The sequence below is a fragment of the Elephas maximus genome, chromosome 11, assembly GCF_024166365.1.
Source record: "Elephas maximus indicus isolate mEleMax1 chromosome 11, mEleMax1 primary haplotype, whole genome shotgun sequence".
NCBI lineage: Eukaryota > Metazoa > Chordata > Mammalia > Proboscidea > Elephantidae > Elephas > Elephas maximus.
In genome coordinates this window covers 23267691-23287537 of record NC_064829.1, presented here as the reverse complement: position 1 = coordinate 23287537, position 19847 = coordinate 23267691, and the positions used below count along the sequence as shown (strand labels likewise).

Here is a 19847-nt window from a genome sequence, read left to right as displayed (position 1 = left end):
TTGTTGTAGGTGGTGGGATGGTGAGAGAAAGCAGGGTGACATGTTCTTAGACTTCTGGCTTCCAAATTGGATTTGTTAATGCATTTATTCCTATACTCTTACAAAAGTGATGAGTTCCATGAAAGCCTATTTAAACCAAAATACAGTTTTAATAGTTGCATAAACTGTGGAGTAGTCTAGGAATTGAACTTCTATTTATAAATATTGTTTCAATGGGTAAATGGATTCCAAGTTCTAGTAAGATGTCTAAAAGAAACTTTGTAAAAAAAAAAAAAATTGTATTGTATACTTGATTATGTAAAATAGAATCAGTATTGTGTTTTTTTGGTTACCAAAGAAGTGTCACTAATGTTATTAGCAACAAGTATTCTAATGAAGACATCATGCTTGCATTAAAATATTTTTATTTGTCTTTTAAAGTGATGAGACTTGTGCTTATGTACAAGCAAACACCTCATGGAATTTGGTTTCTTGGTTTACAGGTTTAGTCATGGTTTCATGGAACATTCCAGTTAATTTGCCTAATATCATGTTTAGTGCTTCTGCTCTGCCTCCTAGTTCATTGTGTAGTGCCTGGGGTCTTAAAAGCTTGCAAGCTCAATAAGCTAATAGCCAAAATATATATAAAAATTTGACAACTTAGCAACAAAAGGACAAATAACCCAATCATAAAGTGGACAAAGGACTTGAGGAGACATTTCACCAAAGAGGACATTCAAATGGTCACTATGATAACATTATGTGTGAACTTGTCTAGGCCATGATTATCAGTGTTATGTAATTGTCACCTCTATGATGTGATCTGATGTGATCAGCCAATCAGTTGTAAGGGGAGTTTCTCAGGGTGTGGCCTGCTCACAATGTATATATGGATGCTCTGGCAATGCTATCTTGCTTGCTCTGGATCCTATTTCTGGCTCTTCATCATCTGCCCCTTGGTTCCTGGGACTTGAGCCGGTAGCCTGTTGCCCGACCTGCTGACTTTGGAATTCATCAGCTCCACAGCCCTCTGAGCCGGCAGCCTGTCTCTGATCTGCCAGCTTTGAGATTCACCAGCCCCATAGCCCCGTGAGCCAGCAGCCTTTCTCTTATCTGTGGACTCTGGGATTCACAAGCTCTGCAGCCTTGTGAGTGAGCAGTCTGCGGTCTGACCTGCCCATTCTGGGTTCAACCATGCCCCCCAACTCAGGTCAACCTGGGATTTCCCCTGCAGGGGCCTTACTCCCACTCGCCATTTCTTCAGTCTCCTGGCTGGCTCACCCATTGTCCAGGCATGGACCAGTAATGTGAAATTTGTCTCCAAAAATGAGCGGTACTGAGACACCAAAGAAAGAGGCAGGCAATTCCACTGTGGCAGCAAAGGAGTATATTAGGGAGACTTAAATATGAGGTAAGACCAGAGCAGATCTCCACATCCTACAGTGGGAGGGCAGAGGTTTTATAGTGGTGGTGGACAAAAGTGGCTTGATGCCACATCAGAATGCAAACTGTAGTGAGCCAGCAGACCACACAGGGGCACTCATGATCAGCCTTGCAAAGAGCTTATGTCCCCTTCAAGGCCTCCAGTAAGTCAGAAAATAGACTCTTTCTTTCTTTGCAGTTATCTTCCCATAGATGTCTTTGAAGTGATACATGGGTGGTAGATGCTAAGATTGACTCAGATAATTGGTCTCAAGTACTGGGACACCAGATGAAGATGCTACGCTACATTTACTAAGATTTACTAGGAATGATTCATTTTCAATTAGACAATCATAAGGTTTACTATGCTGGGAACAACAACTGGAAGAAGAATGGCATTGCATTCATCCTTAAAAGGAACATTTCAAGATCTACCCTGAAGTACAGTGCTGCCATTGATAGGATAATATCCATATGCCTACAAGGAAGACCAGTTAATATGACTATTATTCAAATTTACGCACCAACCACTAATGCCAAAGATGAAGAAATTGAAGATTTTTGCCAGCTTCTGCAGTCTGAAATTGATCGAACATGTAATAAGGATGCACTGATAAATACTGGTGACTGGAATGGGAAAGTTCGCAACAAAGAAGAAGAATCAGTAGTTGGAAAATATGGCCTTGGTGATAGAAATGATGCTGGAGATCACATGATTGAATTTAGCAAGACCAACGACTTCATCGCAAATACCTTTTTTCACTAACATAAACAGCGACTATAACATGGACCACACCAGATGGAATACACAGGAATCAAATCAACTATATCTGTGGAAAGAGACAATGGAAAAGCTCAATATCAGTCAGAACAAGGCCAGGGGCCGATTGCGGATCACACCATAAATTACTCATATGTAAGTTCAAGTTGAAACTGAAGAAAATTAGAACAAGTCCACAAGAGCCAAAGTACAACCTTGAATATACCCCCCCTGAATTTAGAGACCATCTCAAGAATAGATTTGACGCATTGAACACAAATGATGGAAGACCAGGAATATTGTGGAATGACATCAAGGACATCATCTATGAAGAAAGCAAGGGTCATTAAAAAGACAGGAGAGAAAGAAAAGACCTAAAGGGATGTCAGAAAAGACTCTGAAACTTGCTCTTGAGCATTGAGTAGCTAAAGCAAAAGAAAAAAAAAACGATGAAGTAAAAGAGCTGAACAGACTATTTCAAAGGGTGGTTTGAGAAAACAAAGTATTATGATGACACATGCAAAGACCTGGAGATAGAAAACCAAAAGGAAAGAACATGCTCAGCATTTCTCAAGCTGAAAAAACCAGGGAAAAAATTCAAGCCTCGAGTTGCAATACTGTAGGATTCTATGGTGAAAACATTAAATGACGCCAGAAGCATCAAAATAAGGTGAAAGGAATACACGGTCACTATACCAAAAAAATTGATCGCTGTTCATCCATTTCAAGAGGTAGCATATGATCAGGAATTGATGGTACTGAAGGAAGAAGTTCAAGCTGCACTGAAGCCAGTGGCAAAAAAAACAAGACTCTGGGAATTGGAATACCAGTTGAGATGTTTCAGCAAACAGATGCAGTGCTGGAAGTACTGACCCGTCTATACCATGAAATTTGGAAGACAGCTACCTGATCGACCAATTGGAAGAAATCCATATTTATGCCTATCCCCAAGAAAGGTGATCCAACCAAATCCAGAAATTATTGAACAATACCATTAATATCACAGGCAAGGAAAATTTAGCTAAAGATCATTCAAAAGCAGGTGGAGCAGTATATCAATAGGGAACTGCCAGAAATTCTAGCTGGATTTAGAAGAGGACATGGAACCAGGGATATCATTGCTGATGTCAGATGGATTCTGGCTAAAAGCAGAGAATACCAGAAAGATGTTTACCTGTGTTTTATTGACTACGCGAAGGCATTCAACTGTGTGGATAATAACAAATTATGGATAACATTGTGGAGAATGGGAATTCTGGAACACTTAATTGTGCTCATGAGGAATCTGTACATGGGTCAAGAGTCTGCCATTAGAACAGAACAATGGTATACCACATGGTTTAAAGTCTGTAAAGATGAGTCAGGGCTGTATCCTTTCACCATACCTATTCAATCTGTATGCTGAGCAAATAATATGAGAAGCTGGACTATGTGAAGAAGAATGGGGCATCAGGACTGGAGGAAGACTCATTAACAACCTGCATTATACAGATGACACAACCTTGCTTGATGAAAGTGAGGAAGACTTGAAGCACTTGCTGATAAAAATGACACCACAGCCTTCAGTATGGATTACACCTCAACATAAAGAAAACAGAAATCCTGACAAGTGGACCAATGAGCAACATCATGATAAACGGAGAAAAGGTTGAGGTTGTCAAGGGTTTCATTTTACTTGGATCCACAATCAACACCCATGGAAACAACAATCAAGAAATCAAAAGGTGAGGGGTGGGGCCAAGATGGTGGAGTAGTCAGATGCTTCCTTTGGTCCCTCTTACAACAAAGACCTGAAAAAACAAGTGAATCGATTATATATGACAAGCTAGGAACCCTGAACATCAAAGGCACAGTTGAAGAATTGGACTGAGCAGCAGGGGGAGGGAGAAACGGTTCAGAAGTAGCAAGGAGTTGCCAGACCTGACCCAGGAGAAACCAGTACACTGCAGGCTGATTCCACTGGTGCAAGCTCAGTGAGACAAGCAGTGGCATCTGGGACACATTTTCCACATCGGGAGAGAACAAGCAGCAGAAAGTCTGCTCAACCATCCAGAACAAGTGAGAACAGCCCTCAACTGGCAAAAAATAAGTATCTGCATTTAACCTATTATGCAGATTCAAAAATACCCCTTCAGGAAAAACCTCTCTCCCAGTTACTTGTTCCCTTCCCACTCTGCACTGGGTCCCAGGTGGTTGCATTCCCTGGGCCAGAAGAGGGACCCTGCACTTGCCCTGAGCCATTCTCCCCACCTTGGAGCAGGTACAAATTAACAAACGGGAAAAAATAATCTGCTGGCTCCCCTAAGCTGGGAAGTCAGGGCAGAAACAACTCCTTTGCCTAGGCACAGGCATAAGGGATCCATGGACATTGAATGCCTTTCACCCCTGCATAGACCTGTATGGGCTCATTTCAACAGTGTAGGCCCTCATTAACACAGTGCAACAGGGTATGCACCTGAAATCTAATCTCAGCTGTTTCAGCTACATGGTGGAGAGGCAGATTCTTGACATTTGACACTGCTCTGCCTATTAAGCAGAGTCCTCACTTACCCACAAACAAGGGCCTGAGGACAGGTGGCTCCATCCATGACAGCTGGCCACCCATGAGAGGGGTCCAAGAATAAGTGGTGCCTCCCGGTTCTTACAGCCAACAACATTGGGTGCCCATAGTCCAGCTGCAAAATCCACCCACCTACGTGCTCTAGGGAACAGATGTACTTTCCTCACAGACACTCAGGGGTGGTTGTTAGCCCCCTGCCTTGCTTAGCGTGTGACTTACTGCTGCACCCAGATACCTGTGCCTATACCAATCACCCCTGCTCTTCTAGGACTGTAGGTAAGAGCTTGCACCACACAATTGGTGACTGACTACCTGGACACCTGAGCTGAATCCATACAAGAAAAGTGAAGGGACTCCTGGGCTCACATACCTAATAACAGCTCTAACCACCTGGCCACAGGACATTAGAGCTTCAGAGGTGCCAATAATCAAATTAGCTCACTTGAACAGCCTATTTGGGCATATGAAAACAAGAAGTTAGGACACAGTAATCAAACATAAATAAATATGATAATTTATTGACAGCTCAGAGATAACAGTCAATATCAAATCACATAAAGAAGCAGACCATGATGGCTTTAGCAAGCTCCCAAAATAAAGAATCAAGAAATCTTCCATATTGAGAGAACTTCCTGGAATTTCCAGAGGTAGAATACATGAGATTAATATACAGAACTCTTCAAGAGATCAGGAAGGAAATCAGGCAAGACGCAGATCAAGCCAAGCAGTACACAGACAAAGCATTAGAGGAACTTAAGCAGATTAGACAAGAGCACAGTGGTAAATTTAATAGGCTGAAGGATCTATAGAAAGACAGCAAAAAGAAATTTAGAAGATCAACAAAATTTCAGAATTAGACAATTCAATAGAAAGTCATAAGAGCAGAATTGAGGCAATGGAAGTCGGAATTAGTGAGATTGAAGATAAAGCACTTATTACCAACATACTTGAGGAAAAATCAAATAAAAGTGTTTTAAAAAATGAAGAAACCCTAAGAATTATGTGGGACTCTATGAAAAGGAATAACCTACAAGTGATTGGAGTACCAGGACAGGGGGAATAACAGAAAATACTGAGAGAATTGTTGAAGATTTGTTGGCAGAAAATTCCCCTGATATCATGAAAGATAAGAATATATCTATCCAAGATGCTCATTGTAACCCCATGCAAGGTAGATCCCAAAAGAAAGTCACCAAGACATATTGTAATCAGACTTGCCAAAACCAAAGATAAAGAGAGAAATTTTAAGAGAGGCTAGGGATAAATGAAAAGTCATCTACAAAGGACAGCCAATAACACTAAACTCGCACTACTCAGCAAAAACCATGCAGACAAGAAGACAATGGGATGACATATATAAAGCCTTGAAGGAAATAAATTGCCAGCCAAGAATTATACATCCAGCAAAACTGTCTCTCAGATATGATGGTGAAATTAGGACATTTCCAGACAAACTGAAGTTTAAGAAATTTGCAAAAACCAAACCAAAACTACAGGAAATACTAAAGGGAGTCCTGTGGTTAAAACGTCAATAACATCAAATAACAACCCAAGACTAGAACACAGGACAGAGCAACCAGATATCAACCCAGATAGGGAAGTCACAAAAATAAAAGCTAAAATGCTCAGAGTAGAGCTGCCCCATAGGGTTTCTAAGGAGCGCCTGGTGGATTTGAACTGCTGATCTTTTGGTCAGCAGCTGGACTCTTAACCACTACACCACCAGGGTTTCCAATATTATTAAAAGAGGTAGCAATTTCTATATAATACTTTGCAATAGTAACCTAAAGCTTAAGGATTTACCCCTATAAAAATCCCAATAATTGCTTCTGTTTCTCTTATTCGGTAAAGCTATTTATGTTTTCAGTTTCTAATTTACTATTCTTAGTTGAAGTAGAATTACTTTAATTTGTCCTCACTTTTCTACTTCAAGGAGCCCTGGTAGCACAGTGGTTAAAGCACTCAGCTGCTAACCAAAATGTCAGCAGTTTGAACCCACCAGCTGCTCCACAGGAGAAAGATGTGGCAGCCTGCTTCCCTAAAGTTTTACAGCCTTAGAAACCTTATAAGGCAGTTCTACTCTTTCCTATAGGGTTGCTGTGAGTTGGAATCAACTCGGTGGTAGTGGGTTTCCACTTCACCTTCAAGGGAGACTGTCTTACCCTAGGATAACAATTGGTGAATTACTTAGAGTTCTCTCTATCTAGATAAATTGTATCTCCTCAATTTAATCTTTACATATTGAATTTTTTTATGTTGTGGTTTAAACTTTCTTTATGTAGTTTTCCCCACCTCATTCTCAATCCACATATGTTTAACCCTTCATTATTGCTTTACTCTTTAACCTAATATACTCATCAAATCTGAACTCTAAGTACATCAATATGCATTTGAACTTTGTTTGGAAATATTCATGGGAATTGAAAAACAGTTTTTAATTCTCCTGGAATCCCTATTTCCAGGGTCCGTGGAGTTGAGGTGACCCTCCAGGCCATTGCCTGAAGGTGATCTTTTGAACCTTGATCCTTAAGCAGACTGGTCTCCTAAAAGCCACCTTTAAGTCAAACAATAGTCTTGCTAATTGGTACAAACCACTTTGCCCTGAGCATTGTGCTCTTCTGAAGAATTTAGTTCAGTTTCATGGAAACAAACTCCAGGGTCAGACTAGAAACTGTGTTTTAGGGTAAATTGTTACTATATAAAGACTGTTCTGGCTCTTTTCCATGGCAATGTCAGTTAGGTGCACTGTAAGAATTTTTGGAAATTCTTTTCATCTCTGGAACAAACATTTTTCTCTCCCTAGTTGAAATGTTACCCCAATTTCCAAAATGTATATTAAACAAACTTGAATCAGTTTCTATTATTGGCTTGCCATGATTTTTGTTTTAACAGGATAATCTTAGTATCAGAAATACTCTGTATACCAATGTATAACAATAATTTTTATTGGATTTTTCTTCCTTTAAGATTTGAAATAGAAATCTTATCTATACCTGTAATGATTGTAATGACAATAGGAATGGTAATTTGGTTTCAATATTTATATGAATAAATGAATATTCTTGGATCAGTCACATGATTTATGAATAGTACATTCTGTTAAGGCTAGAAGAATGTGAGGCCTCAAGCCACAATTACATTTTTAATGCTAATTTCTTTCAAGAAGTTTTCATTTACATTATAGGGAACCGTCTGGTTTTAATTTGATACTTTATAAATTGTTGTGAGGCAATGTGGGAGAGTGGAAGGGAAACCAGATTAGGAATTTTTGAAGCTATGAAATGTTGCTGAGGCTACTGCTTTGGAGCCAGACCCAGCTCTGAGCTAGCTCCGCCATTTTATAGGCAATTCACTTTACCCTCCCTGAACCTTAAGATTCCTTATTGTGAAGGAAGGGCTGAGTGAGGGTTAAAGAGATAGTGCAGGTAAAGCGCTTGCAGTCTGCGTGGCACATAGTAGGTTCTCTTATCAATACTCTTCCCGGATCCACCATTAACTGCTTGATGTCGGACTCATTACTTATATGGTAAGAACATCAGTTTATTTATAAGCTAAAAGATGAGATTGAGTGAAATTTAAATTTCCTTTCAACACTGCATTTCATATTCTGTATTTCTGAATTAAAATTTTTCACCATAGCCACCTACTCACTCTTTAAGATGAAGATCATTCTCTCTCAAGACTTCCATGACCAATGCCCACCCTACCCCTACCTGCCAAGAAGAAAAATCCCTCATTTTCGTGTCTCAAAGTACCTTGTCTCTTTGAGACTGAAACTTCTTAGGACTTGAGGCAATGTCTTTCTCATCTTTACATCCTTGAGTGACTGTACATAGTGCCTAGTACATAATAAGTGCTAACTAAATGTTGGTTGAATGGAGGAATGAATGAGTGCAGGGATAGATAGATGGGCAAATGGTTGATTATAGAGCAAAGAGCTTAATCCTCTTTAACAAGACCCTTTGGCAGCCTAGGTAGAATTTAATGTCAGGTATTTTTTTTTTATTAATTTTTATTGAGCTTTAAGTGAAAGTTTACAAATCAAGTCAGTCTCTCATACAAACATTTATATACACCTTGCTATATACTCCTAATTGCTCTCCCCATAACGAGACAGCACACTCCTTCCCTCCACTCTCTCTCCTCGTGTCCATTCAGCCAGCTTCTGGCCCCCTCTGCCCTCTCATCTCCCTTCCAGACAGGGGGTGCTAACATAGTCTCATGTGTCTATTTGATCCAAGAAGCTAACTCTTCAGCAGTATCATTTTCCATCCCATAGTCCAGTCTAATACCTGTCTGAAGAGTTGGCTTTGGGCATGGTTCCTGTCTTGGGCTAACAGAAGATCTGGGGACTATGACCTCCAGGGTCCTTCTAGTCTCAGTCTGACCATTAAGTCTGGTCTTTTTATGAGAATTTGGGGTCTGCATCCCACTGCTCTCCTGCTCCCTCAGTGGTTCCCTGTTGTGTTCCGTGTCAGGGCAGTAGGCATTGGTTGTGGCCAGGCACCATCTAGTTCTTCTGGTCTCAGATTGATGCAGTCTTTGGTTTATGTGGCCCTTTCTGTCTCTTGGGCTCATAATTATCTTGTGTCTTTGGTGTTCTTCAGTCTTCCTTGCTCCAGATGGGTTGAGACCAATTGATAAATCTTAAATGGCCGCTTACTAGGGCTAAGACCCCAGACGCCACTCTCCAAAGTGGGATGCAGAATGTTTTCTTAATAGATTTTATTATGTCAGTTGGCTTAGATGTCCCCTGAAACCATGGTCCTCAAACCCCTGCCACGCTGTCCTTCGAAGTGTTTACTTTATTCAGGAAACATCTTTGCTTTTGGTTTAGTCCAGTTGTGTTGACCTCTCTTGTATTGTGTGTTGTCTTTCCCTTCACCTAAAATAAAACTTATCTACTATCTAATTAGTGAAAACCCTTTTCCCTCCCTCCCCTTTTCCCCCCTAACGTAACCATCAAAGAATATTTTCTTCTCTGTTTAAACTATTTCTTGAGTCTTATAATAGTGGTCTTATACAATATTTGTCCTTTTGCAGCTGACTAATTTCATTCAGCATAATGTCTTCCGGATTCCTCCATGTTATGAAATGTTTCATGGATTCATCATTGTTCTTTACTGATGCGTAATATTCCATTGTGTGAATATACCATAATTTATTTATCCATTCATCCATTGATGGACACCTTGGTTGCTTCCGTCTTTTTGCTATTGTGAACAGTGCTGCAATGAACATGGGTGTGCATGGGTGTTCGTGTAAAGGCTCTTATTTCTCTAGGGTATATTCCAAGAAGTGGGATTGCTGGCATCGTATGGTACTTCTATTTCTAGCTTTTTAAGGGAGCGCCAAATTGATTTCCAAAGTGGTTGTACCATTTTATTTCCCACCAGGAGTGTATAAGTGTTCTAGTCTCTCCACAACCTCTCCAACATTTATTATTTTGTGTTTTTTGGAGTAACACCAGCCTTGTTGGAGTGAGACGGAATCTCATTGTAGTTTTGATTTGCATTTCTCTAATGGCTAATGATCGTGAGCATTTCCTCATATATCTGTTAGCTACCTGAAGGTCTTCTTTAATGAAGTGCCTGTTCATATCTTTTGTCCATTTTTTAATTGGGTTATTTTTCTTTTTGTAGTTGAGTTTTTGCAGTGTCATGTAGATTTTAGAGATCAGATGCTGATTGGAAATATCATAGCTAAAAACTTTTTCCCAGTCTGTAGGTAGTCTTTTTACTCTTTTGGTGAAGTCTTTGGGAGCATAGGTGTTTGATTTTTAGGGGCTCCCAGGTATCCAGTGTCTCTTCTGCATTTTTAGTAATGATTTGTATACTGCTTATGCCATATTAGGGCCCCTAGTGTTGTCCGTCTTTTTTCTTCCATGATCTTTATCGTTTTAGATTTTATATTTAGGTCTTTGATCCATTTTGAGTTCATTTTTGTGCATGGTGTGAGGTATGGGTCTTGTTTCATTTTTTTGCAGCTGGATATCCAGTTATGCCAGCACCATTTGTTAAATAGACTGTCTTTTCCTCAATTAACTGACTTTGGGACTTTGTCAAATATCACCTGCTCGTATGTGGATGGATTTATTTCTGAATTCTCAATTTTGTTCCACTGGTCTATGTATCTGTTGTTGTACCAGTATCAGGCTGTTTTGTAATGTCAAATATATATAAAGATTAAAAACTAAATGAGAGAAAATAAAGTGGAATGAGGTAGAAGCCAAAAACCTAAATCTTAAAGATACAGTAGAACTTGGAGGAAAGAAAGTAAAAAATTCAACTGTACGTTGCCCCTAAAGTGACATGAGACCCAATAAAGTCTCCTGTGGAAATAGCTTTTAGGTAGAGTTAGAGAACTCAATGCACCCCTTTTTGTCTGTTCCACAACTTAAACCCTACAATTACAGGACTCGGTCTATTGCATCTTTGAAAGTTGACCCAGCCCATTATAAGTAACTGAAGTTACAGGCAATGGAAAAAAGTGAAATAGATGGTCTCTAGCATTTTCTATTTCCTATTTAAGTACTATGTATACACATGACTATTATAAAATATAAATTTGCCCTTGTTTTTAACATGCTGCATCATTTTATACTCAATGGGAACTGTGCTAGTAAATTTTTTTTTCTTGAAAGTCCTGCCCTTAAATCACAATTTACTTTATTCAATGTACTCTTGATTTTTATATGCATTCATAATCTAGGTCAAAATAAAATACAAGAGTGTGTGGTGCAAAAGAAGGGAACAAAGACATGCACAGCTGGTGGTGGAGGAAAACTTCGCACCAGTACCAGTTGCCATTGAGTGAATTCTAACTCATGGCAGCCCCATGTGTGTCAGAGTAGAACTGTACTCCATACGGTTTTCAATGGCTGATTTTTCAGCAGTAGGTTGCCTGGCCTTTCTTTCAAGGTGCCTCTGAGTGAAACTTGAATGTCTAACTTTTCAGTGAGCAGCCAATCACATTAACCATTTGCAGCACCCAGGGATCCAAGGGACCTCTTTTACTGCTACCCCATCTAGCTTTTATAATACTAGTGCACGAGACCTCTAGACTTGGAATATTATTTCTTCTATGTTAGCACTTAAGAAAGTATAACAAAGGTGGATTTATGATTCACAGTGTAATGAGAATTTGCTACATATATAAGCACAGAAGGTACTCCAATTTGGTCCTGACCAAAGCAGAGTGGTAGGCACAAACAATAGAACTGAGACAGATTTGAGGGTACAAATTTACTCGGTTTACTTCTCAATGCCCCCTAAAGCCTGACCCTTCTAATAAACAAGTCTTTATCATTCTATGCCAATCTGACACCTGAAACTTTCCTGGCGTTAAGAAGTCTATTATTTAAAAAAAAAAAATTAAAATATTCTCAGAAATATGGGGATCTTATTATTTCTGCTATAAAAAATTCTAACTTAAATATATCTTTTAAAACATAGTGGAATGTTTCCCAGTGTACGCTATTGTTTAAACTTTAGAAATGGAGGCATTTTGTCAACAAGTCCTTGCCAAGCAATTCTGAAAGATGGTGTCTTAGTTATCTACTGCCACTATAACAGAAATACCACAAGTGGTTGGCTTCAACAAACCGAAGTTTATTCTTTCACGGTCTAGTAGGCTACAAGTCCAAATTCAGTGCATCAGCTCCAGGGCAAGGCTATCTCTCTCTGTCAGCTCTGGAGGAAGGTCCTTGTTATCAGTCTTCCCCTGGTCTAGGAGCGTCTCAGTGGAGGGACCCCAGGTCCAAAGGAGGTGCTGTTCTTCTAGTTCTTGTTTTCTGGTGGCATGAGGTCTCCATGTCTCTCTGCTGGCTACGCTGTTTTATATCTCAAAAGAGATTAGTTTAAGACACAATCTAATCTTGTAGATCTCATCAATATGACTGCCACTAATCCATGTCATTAACATAGTAGTGATAGGATTTGCAACACACAGGAAAATCACATCAGATGACAAAATGATGGACAATCACACAATACTGGGAATCATGGCATAACCAAGTTGACAGATATTTTTGGGGAGAACAATTCAATCTATGACAGATGGTTAGTAAATAAATAAAACCCTATGTAGCACATTACCAAATCCAGTCCATGCTGACTCTGCAATGTCTTCTGAATCTCCTACTTCTCCCCATCTTCAGCTCTACCATCCTGGCTCAAGCTATCATTATCACTCACTGAGAATGCTTCAGTAGACTCCTCACTGTTACCCTGTGCCCTTTTTTGGTCCCCTGCAGTCATTGCATACAGGATGATCTTTAGAAGGTCAGATTTGATCAAGTCTTCTCTCCCCGTAATCCTTCAAATCTACAGATTCCTTCAAGGTCTGCTCCCTATGTTCCTCCCTCCTCACTGCCTATCGTACTCCTCTGGATTTCAAAATTCCAGTCCCAAAGGGGCATACCATGCCTCCTCTGTCACATGGTCCTTGCACAGTTGTTCCTTTGGTGTGGTAGGCTGAATAATTCTCCCCCAAAGATGTCCACGGCCTAATCGCCTGAACTTGTGAATATGGTACCTTACATGGCAAAAAAGGACTCTACAGATGTGATTAGGTTAACAACCTTGAGATGGGGAGTTTAGCTCAGATTAAACTCAAAATAATAATAATAATAGAGAGAAATTGAAAGATGTACCACAGCTGACTTTGAAGGGGCTATGAGCCAAGGAAAGCAGACAGTTTCTTGATACTGGAAAAGGCAAGGAAACATTCTAGAGCCTCCAGAAGGAAAGCTGCTGTGCTGATACCTTGATTTTAGCCCATAAGTCCCACTTCAGACTTCTGACCTTCTGAAATGTACGATAACAAATTCATGTGGTTTTAAGCCGCTAAATTTGTGGTAATTTCTTACAACAGCAATAGGACTTTCTTCTTTCCTCTGCTCACTTACCTTGTATTAATCTTTGAGAGCTCCCTGTAGTCTTTAGTTCTATAGGAGAACTCATCCTCAATCTCCTGACTAGGCCAAATCTTGCTACTATGTACTTTGTCACAGCACTCTGATCCTGGTTTTATTAAAAAAAAAATGTACAATCATATTATATATGAGTAAATATAATGGCAAATTTTATTGATCAATTATATTTCTGTTTTTCCTGTCTACAAACACATTTCTCCAAAAACATTCATAAATAAATCTTTGAAGGCAACGTTCCCATAAACATTATAATACAAGCTGAAGCTCAGAAATCTTTCTGAGAATTCTCTCTGGAAACAAACCACTTCCTCCCATTGCTGCATTTTCTTTTAGCTACTGAATAAGCTGGAAATTTGTTTAATCCTGCATATTTTGTGGCCATACTGCTAATGTTTTCAAAATGTAAATAGGGGACTCAAACAATAAGTCAATAATTTTTAATTATTTGTCTTTATTCTTCTAGATTACCATTTAGATATCAGAATATATCTAGATTCCATGATACTTTTGTATTTAAGGTATCTTTAAGGTATCTTCTGGGCCTTTCTGACCCCATCATTGAACTATATACAAACTACTATTTAACAGGATTTTTTATATGGGTTTTGACTCAGTAAATAATTTCAACACTTGTTTCATATTCTTATCTATTAATAGCGTTCTTATTCCTTTGGCGGAGGGCAGGGTGGCAGGGTATAATTACCACCAAACTTTAACGTGGCATGACATTTTTTATTTACACCTGGAAATTGAAAATGGTTCTTCCAACCCAAGTTTAGGAAAGTCATAGAATGGAATGGTTGTGGCATTGCTTCTGGCATTGAACCTACAGGACATCATTTGGGAATGCTAACTTGAGTATGAGAAGTAGTTCATCATTTTCCAGACTCCAGAAAGACACTCAACACCTTTAATATGGTTTCATTTTGAGGTTAACATATGTGCCACAGATAAAATCTTGTATAGCTTGGTATTTTAATTTGGACCACAACCTCTAGGTGAATATCAACATTATTCAATAAATGGTTCAATACAGGAATATTACACAGCCAATCTTGTGATATTTGGGGCATGAGTTGTCATTTTTCTGGGGTGATTTGTTACTGAATAAGTTAGATTTCCCAAGAACATGGCTATCCCTACGGCCAAGTAATAAAAACACTTGCTTAACTCACTTTCAGTAGCCTTGCAAATCTTCACTACAGTGTCTTCGTTTCCCTCAAATCTCACAAGTTATTAGATCTGAGAACTTGAATGAGAATTCTACAAATAAAACTTGAAAGCACCATGGGCCTAGAGCAATATTTCCCAGAGAGAATATTTTGACTCATTTATAGATGAGCCAGGACTTTAGTGGGCATCATAGTCCTTAGTGTCTCCTGTATGCTATGGTCTTGGTGAAGGGGCTCATAGATGGTGCCCAAGGAGCACACAATTTTAGGAAACTACATCCTTTATTTCAAGGCTCAGGAAGAAGTATGACTAACAAAACTTATTTTGAAACTACCAAGTAATTCAGTAAATGACATCTTTGGCTTTGAAGCATGCCTTTGCCAAAATAAGACTGGAATGTAGGAAACAAGGGAATAATAAGGCAGCACAGTAGCTAGGTAAACAGTACTTCACTCTCTGGGCCCTGCACAACCCAAACCCATTGCCATAGAGTTGATTTTGACTCATTTCCAAAGTGGTAACCTTTACAAAAGCAGACTGCCACATCTTTTTTTAACTTTTTGATAAGCAGCTGAGCACTTAACCACTCATTAAGCTGCCAAGGCTCCTTTTGAGCCCTGCACAACACAGACGTGGAATTGGACAGGTAAATAAGAGATGGCCATACTCTTTACATCTTCAGAGTTTGGCCCTACCCCCAAGTCTCTGGTCCTCACAAACAGCAGAGGGAGAATCCCACATTACTAGACAGAGTGGACAGTGAAGAATACTCCATTCTGGCCATCAGAGGAGATGGGGCCTGGCCTTAAATGACCAGCTCCTCTCTTTGTCCAGTACACCTCATTTGGTGATTGCTTTTGGATTCCTTGGCCTTTCCCTTTAGAACCTTATCTGCCTTCAAGAAAAAGACACACGGATGCGGAATGTGTGACCTGTGTACAAGAAGATGTTCCTGGATCATTCAAGAAGTGTAATTTTCACCATGACCAAGGAAGATTCATACCAGGTATGCAAGGATGGTTCAACATTAGAAAATCAATCAATGTAATCCACCACATAAATAATAGGAAAGAAAAGAATCACATGATCATCTCAATTGACACAAAAGGCATTCGACAGAGTCCAACACCCATTCCTGATAAAAACTCTCAGTAAAATAAGCATAGAAAGAAAATTCCTCAATGTAATAAAGAGCATACATGCAAAACCAATGGACAACATCATCCTTAATGGAGAGAGGCTGAAAACATTCCCCTTGAGAATAGGAACAAGACAAGGATGCCCTTTATAACCACTCCTATTTAATAGTATGTTGGAAGTCCTAGCTAGAGCAATAAGGCAAGAAGCAGAAATAAAGGACATTCAAATTGGTAATGAAGAAGTTAAATTGTCCCTATTTGCAGATGATATGATCTACACATAGACAACCCAAAAGACTCCATGAGAAAACTACTGGAATTAATAGAAAGATTCAGCAGAGTATCAGGACACAAAATAAACATACAAAAATCATTTGGATTCCTATACACCAATAAAGAGAATGGTGAAAAGGAAATCAGGAAAGCAATACCTTTTAAAATAAAATAAAAAAATAGCCCCTAAAAAAATAAAATACTTGGGAATAAATCTAACCAGGGATGTAGAAGACCTATACAAAGAAAACTACAAAACACTACTACAAGAAACCAAAAGAGATCTACATAAATGGAAAAACATACCATGCCCATGGACAGGTAAACTCAACATTGTGAAAGTGACAATTCTAACCAAAGCACCCTACAAATACATTGCAATCCCAATCCACATACCAACAACCTTCTTTAAAGATACGGAAAACTTATCATTAGCTTTATATGGAAAGGGAAGAAGCCCTGGATAAGTAAAGCACTACTGAATAAGAAGAATAAAGTAGGACTCATACTACCTGACCTCAGAACCTACAGTACAGCTATGGTAGTCAAAACAGCTCGGTACTGGTACAACAATAGATGCATTGATCAGTGGAACAGAATTGAGAACCCAGATGTAAATCCATCCACCTATGGTCACCTGATCTTCAACAACGGTCCAAGCCCCTTCAAATGGGGAAAAGACAGTCTTTTTAATAAATGGTACTGGCAAAATGGGATATTCATCTCCAAAAAACAAAAAACAGGACCCATACTTCACACCACATAAAAAACTAACTCAAAATGGCTCAAATACCTAAATATAAAGCCAAAAACTATGAATTCCATAGAAGAAAAAATAGGATCAATGCCAGAAGCCCTAATACACGGCATTAACAGGATACAAACCACAACCAAAAACACAAAAGCTCCAGAGGATAAACTGGATAACTGGGATCTTCTAAAAATTAAACACTTATGCTCATCAAAAGACTTCACCAAAAAGAGAACCTTCAGACTGGGGAAAAATTTTTGGCTATTACAAATCAGACAAAGGTCTAATCTCTAAAATCTACAAGAAAATCCAACACCTCTACAACAAAAAGACAAATAATCCAATTAAAGAATGGGCAGAGGAAATGAACAGACACTTCTCCAAAGAAGACATTCAAGCAGCCAACAGACACATGAGGAAACGCTCACGATCTCTAGCCATCAGAGAAACGCAAATCAAAATCACAGTGAGATACCGTTTCACCCCAGCCTTACTGGCAGGAATCAATAAAACAGGAAATAACAACTATTGATTGGAATTCTTATGTACTGCTGGTGGGAATGCAAAATGATACAACCATTTTGGGAAACAATACAGTGCTTCCTTAGAAAGCTAGAAATAGAAATACTGTATGATCCAGCACTCCCACTCCTAGGAATATATCCTAGAGAAATTAGAGTTCTCATGTGAATAGACATATGTACAGCCATGTTCATTGAAGCATTGTTCACAATTGCAAAAAGATGGAAACAACCTAGCTGCCCATCAACAGAGGAATGGATAAGCAAACTGTGGTACATACATACAGTGGAGTATTATGCGACTATAAAGAACAACAATGAATCTGTGAAGTGTCTCCTAACGGATGAATCTGAGGGCATTATGCTGAGTGAAATAAGTCAATCACAAAAGGACAAATATTGTATGATACCACTATTATAAAAACTCAAGAAAAGGTTTGCATACAAAAAGAAACAATCTTTGATGATTACAAAGGGGGGAAGGGTGGGGTGGAAAAACACTTAATAGAAAATAGATAAGTGGTAATTTTGGTGAAGGGTAAGACAGTGCATAATACTGGGGAAGACAGCACAACCTGTACAAGCCAAGGTCATGGATGCTCCATAGACACATCCAAACTCTCTGAGGGACTGAATTTTTGGGCTGAGGGCTGTGGGGACCACGGTCTCAGGGCACATCTAGCTCAATTGGCATAACATAGTGTATAAAGAATATGTTCTACATTCTACTTTTTGAGTAGCGTCTGGGGTCTTAAAAGCCTGTGAACAACCGTCTAGGATACTCCACTGGTCTCACCCCTTTAGGAACAAGGAAGAATGAAGAAAACTAAAGACACAAGGGAAAGATTAGTCCAAAGGACTAATGGACCACATCTACCACAGCCTCCACCAGACTGAGTCTAGTTACAACTAGATGGTGCCTGGCTACCACCACTGACTGCTCTGACTGGGATCAAAATAGAGGGTCCTGGACAGTGCTGGAGAAAAATCTAGAACAAAATTTTAACTCAAAAAGAAAGACCAGACTTGCTGGCCTGATGGAGACTGGAGAAACCCTGAGAGTATGCCCCCTGGACACCCTTTTAGCTCAGCAGTGAGGTCACTTCTGAGGTTCACCCTTCAGCGAAAGATTGAACAGACCCATGGAACAAAACAAGACTAAAGGGGTGCACCAGCCGTGGGGCAGGGACTGGAAGGCAGTAGGGAACAGGAAAGCTGGTAATAGGGAAACCAGGGTTTAGAAGGGACAGTGTTGACATGTGGGGTTGTTAACCAGTGTTATACAACAATGTGTGTACCAACTGTTTGGTGATAAACTAGTTCTGTAAACCCTCATCTAAAGTACAGTTAAGGGCGAGGCGTGGACCTGACCCTGGGGCCTGAGGCACGATTCCGCCAGTCTTCCCACGATGCTGGTGGCCTTCGTGCCAACTGGCTACGGGGCAAGGTGGAAGTGAATCAAGAGACTATCCAGCGGCTCCTGGAGGAAAATGACCAGCTGAGTCGCTATATCGTGGAGTATCAGAACAAAGGCCGGGCAAACAAGTGCGTCCGGTACCCGCACGTGTTACACAGAAATCTCATTTGTTTGGCTACCATTGCAGATGCCAGCCCAACCAGTGCTGCAGAATCAGTGGAACAATCTTCCATTTGGCTGTCACGAGGAATAATTGAATGTAACTTACCTCCTAGGAAATGGAGACAGGATTATTACCAACTCAGCTGCTTAAAATATGAATGAAACCTCTGTGTCTCTTTTAAAAATGTGAAAATGCGAAGAGAGCTACTAAATTAATGTTATTCGCAATGCACATATTTCATAACTTAGCAGACCCCCCTCACTGCTGACCCAGGGTGTCCTCTTTCCTGAAATGAGAGTGTGTTTGGGTAATAAACACAACAGGGGCACCTTCAAGCTGACCATTTTAGTTTCAACCTAAAAAGGAAACTGGGTAGGTGTTGGCCAGTTAGCGGGAATTAGGGAGCCTTTCAACTGAAAGGCTTGCCAAATGGACACTTATTGTGCCCCCTTCTAGCAGTTTGTAGTCATGGTACCTCCAACTGCTCTTTTGAAATAAAGCTTGCCTTTCAAATAAAGTACAATTAAAAAAAAAAAGAAAAACAAAATAATAATAATAAATTAATATGAAAAAAAAAGGAAGTGTAATTTTGAGAAACCCTCATGGAGGTAAAAACAACTTAAGGTCCTTTTATGAAGCACAGCTGTTGTGTTTTGAAATAATTGATGTATTTAAAAAAAAAAAAAAACATTGCTGTTAAGTTGATTTTGACTCACAGTGGCCCTATGGAACAGAGTAGAACTGCCCTATAGGG

At 39.5% G+C, this 19847-nt stretch overlaps 1 pseudogene; it reads left to right on the top strand.

Moving 5' to 3' along the window:
- Positions 1–18922: 18922 nt before the first annotated feature.
- Positions 18923–19254, top strand: LOC126085687 (SS18-like protein 2; annotated as a pseudogene).
- The last annotated feature ends 593 nt before the right edge of the window (positions 19255–19847 follow it).